Source organism: Limulus polyphemus, unplaced genomic scaffold (genome assembly GCF_000517525.1).
Source record: "Limulus polyphemus unplaced genomic scaffold, Limulus_polyphemus-2.1.2 Scaffold2922, whole genome shotgun sequence".
Taxonomy (NCBI): Eukaryota; Metazoa; Arthropoda; class Merostomata; order Xiphosura; family Limulidae; genus Limulus; species Limulus polyphemus.
In genome coordinates this window covers 139,104-143,200 of record NW_013668532.1, presented here as the reverse complement: position 1 = coordinate 143,200, position 4,097 = coordinate 139,104, and the positions used below count along the sequence as shown (strand labels likewise).

General features: G+C 32.5%; 1 protein-coding gene across 1 annotated transcript in view; it reads right to left on the bottom strand.

Moving 5' to 3' along the window:
* LOC111087968 overlaps positions 1 to 854 on the bottom strand; it is a gene marked incomplete at its 3' end in the record, with an annotated part of 16,665 nt that extends 15,811 nt beyond the window's left edge. Inside the window, exon 1 of the mRNA XM_022396556.1 lies at positions 659 to 854. The remainder of the gene's footprint in view (positions 1 to 658) is intronic.
* Between the last annotated feature and the right edge of the window lie 3,243 nt (positions 855 to 4,097).

Here is a 4,097-nt window from a genome sequence, read left to right as displayed (position 1 = left end):
TTGTTTAGGTTTAACTAATACTATCAACTTTAACTGTTCAGGTTTAACAATTACATCAACTTTAACTGTTTGGTTTAACAATTACATCCAATTTTAATTGTTTGGTTTAACAATTACATCCCATTTTAACTGTTTAGGTTTAACAAATACATCAACTTTTAACTGTTTTGGTTTAACAATTACATCCAATTTTAATTGTTTTGGTTTAACAATTACATCCCATTTTAATTGTTTTGGTTTAACAATTACACCAACTTTTAACTGTTTTGGTTTAACAATTACATCAACTTTTAACTGTTTAGGTTTAACAATTACATCAACTTTTAACTGTTTAGGTTTAACAATTACATCAACTTTTAACTGTTTTGGTTTAACAATACATCAATTTTAATTGTTTTGGTTTAACACACCAATCAAAGATGTCAGATTAAATGACAATTTAAGCCATCTTAACTATTTTCTATAGTACTTTAGGAACTTAAGGTACATCTTAAGGTTCAGTCAGAAAGGTTATCATTTCTTACGTTAGAATACACCCACGTAATATCACTATGCCTTCCAAAACGTGGGGGGGGGGGGGAAGGTGTGTTTTGCTGATGACACCAATACATAAGTTCGTTATCACGTGCTTTTCTAATGATATGACGGATACACTCACCTTAAGGTCGCGTTTTTTTGTTGTTTTTTTGTCTCTTCTTGCACTCACATTGAACACGTTTTCTCGATTTTATATCAAAACTAAATATTTATTTACACAAAACTGTTCTAAGCTGTACTTCTTCTTTGAATAACCTTGACGACACACAGTTACTTTAAAACGTTTTCTTCACCACATCAAGTCCTCCAAACTTTGATTGGAACGCTCCTACAACAGAACAGGTTACAAACTGAAGTCGTAACAGTGGACAGGGTTTTCAACTATTCCTGTTACTACCGATATATTAGTAAATAGATCATTTTGGATGACTCACCTCTACACAAACCAGTATAGAACAAAAACATCGACTTTTACACATCCCTTTCCTGTTCGGAGTTTATAACAATCAACTTCCCGGATGTTCAGCAGGTAATCCTGATGCACTCCGCACATCATGTACGTATACATATTCTTCAGATTGTTTCCGTCCGGAGTTACTGCTCTTTTACTGAATAGGTAGTTCCTGTTCTGCCAAAATATGAATTTTCCTGGTGCCAGATACAACTGGAAGAAAAAAATTTCCACAGAGACCAAACTACTTTCTAGACACAAGCACACAACATGTTTATGTGTGTACGTTTACCCAATGCAAGCGAATACGCGCTACATCGCTATTCATGAACATTTCGGTCATGTATGTGTTTGTTTGTTTGAAATTAAGCACAAAGCTACACAATGGGCTATCTGTGCTCTGCCCACCATGGGTATCGAAACCCGGTTTCTAGCGTTATAAGTCCTCATATATACCGCTGTGCCACTGGATGGGGGGGGGGAGGCTCATGTGTGTGTGTGTCTGTAAAATAGTCTTGGTTCATCGCGTCCTAAACGCGGTCAGATAGTTTCTGAATGTCTCTACTATTCGCTATGCAAACGTATTGTAACAGACCCAAGGCTATCACATTAAACAACGTCTGTGATTCATGTGAGTCTCCATAGGAAACTAAACCTTCCTCGTTAAATCACACGCGGATGTAAGCAAATAAAAATCTCGATAGTCCATTAATTGAAGCATGTGATCGCTGAAACGTGAATTTAACTGTTTCCTTGTATAATGAATAAGATACACGCATGACATTATATGTTAAGAAACAAGAGTTTTTATCGTCAACCATGGGTAAGCTTCTTATTCTAATATAACAAACAACGTAACTGCATGATTTTGGATTTTATAATGTTGGAAGTTTAACTTTACCCTTGATTCAAACGAAAGACTTAAAGATTATTCTAAAAAAGAATAAAAATACATAAATCAATTTAAACGAGTAGTCTTCTAGATGCTTAGAGCCAAATTTCTACAAATACTAATGACATCAAAGGGTCTTCCAATTACACACTTTTTTGGCATTCCCTTTGAAGAGGAGTAAGGAAATGCATTAAGAGACTTATGGGCATTTTCACAAATCAACAAAGGACTCAATACTTCGAATTAACTCGGTATAGAAGTCGATTTAAACATATATTTGTTGTTTCAACCTGTTCTATTCAATTAAGGTTTCGTCGCTTGAAGCCAGATAATGTGCCACTGTCTTCTATTCATACAAATTATGTAATACAATTCATACATAATTTGTATGAATAGACGACAGTGATACAATTCATACATAATTTGTATGAATAGACGACAGTGATACAATTCATACATAATTTGTATGAATAGAAGACAGTGCAACAATTCATACATAATTTGTATGAATAGACGACAGTGCCACAATTCATACATAATTTGTATGAATACAAGATGCTACAATTTTTTTTTTTTATTTTTACAATTACATATAAGAGAAGCAGCTTTTCATGTCCTGAGATAACCTTTCATTAATCATGAATTTACATAACAGCTAGTATAACAATAATAAAGAATAAAATAATGTAATGGTTAAATATACCTAATGCTATTGTTTCACGACAAGTATAATTGTTTATAATCACGATTCGCCAACTAAGAGCGTTCACACCGCAAACAATTGTTATTCCAACAAATGGCTTATTACAAAGAGCGTTATCACCACTACCGTGTTAGCTGCATCGTGCTCGCCTGATGAATTCAGATAATGAACGAAATGTGTGTGGTTATAATGGATAAAAGTTGTGGTTGAAATACTGTCATATACTCTTCTTCCCTGACAAACCAAAGAAGACCAATTGAACAATGTAGTGTTTAAGAAAAAAAATAAAATCCAGCCTGCTATTCTGATAATACTTTCTTTTTCTATCCCAGCCAGTTTGATAAACTCTGGTATTTTGCAAAATGCGTTCTTTAGGGACGCCTATAAAAATAGTCCTAAGGGAACATATAAATGATTTTGAGACTAAGATAAGTTTGTGGATGGAAAAACCAACTTCAACATTAAACCACTCGAAGAGTTTTATTTATTATTATAAGATATAGAACTAAAGTAAAGTTATCTACAATATTTTTTATTATGATTATTATTATTACTTAGGTGTATTTTTTATACTAAGTTAATGAAAGTGAATATTGCAGTGCCCACAAATAGTCCACTGGTTAGTCAGAGGTAAGTTTACGGACTTATAACGCTAAAATTCTGGGTTTGATTCTCACGGTACCCAGAGCCCATTATGTAGATTTCCGCTAAAGCAACGACGACACACGAATATGATTACAGCAGCTGAACTTTCAAATATAATGAGAGAACTAAAATCAGATGTGTACGCTGTATTTTGTACTATTTGGGTTACGTATTCAGAGTACAGTTTTCGTGATATTTATAGTTGAGTAAGAAGGAACTGAACTTCTAATAGCTTTGCTCTGTTTTCCCTGGGGACATGAACATACACACCAACTTACTGATAATAAGGTGGAGATATCTAAAATAAAATCATTTGTAAAACAAACAGGGCTAAATGGAATATAGTTAAAAACAAATATTAACAGAAGGTAACGTTAAGCCTAGTTTTAGTGTCTGTTTAGCAATTACATCCCATTTTAATTGTTTTGGTTTAACAATTACATCCCATTTTAACTGTTTAGGTTTAACAATTACATCAACTTTTAACTGTTTAGGTTTAACAATTACATCAACTTTTAACTGTTTAGGTTTAACAATTACATCAACTTTTAACTGTTTTGGTTTAACAATTACATCCAATTTTAATTGTTTTGGTTTAACAATTACATCCCATTTTAACTGTTTAGGTTTAACAATTACATCAACTTTTAACTGTTCAGGTTTAACAATTACATCAACTTTTAACTGTTTTGGTTTAACAATTACATCCAATTTTAATTGTTTTGGTTTAACAATTACATCCCATTTTAACTGTTTAGGTTTAACAAATTACATCAACTTTTAACTGTTTTGGTTTAACAATTTACATCCAATTTTAATTGTTTTGGTTTAACAATTACATCCCATTTTAATTGTTTGGTTTAACAATT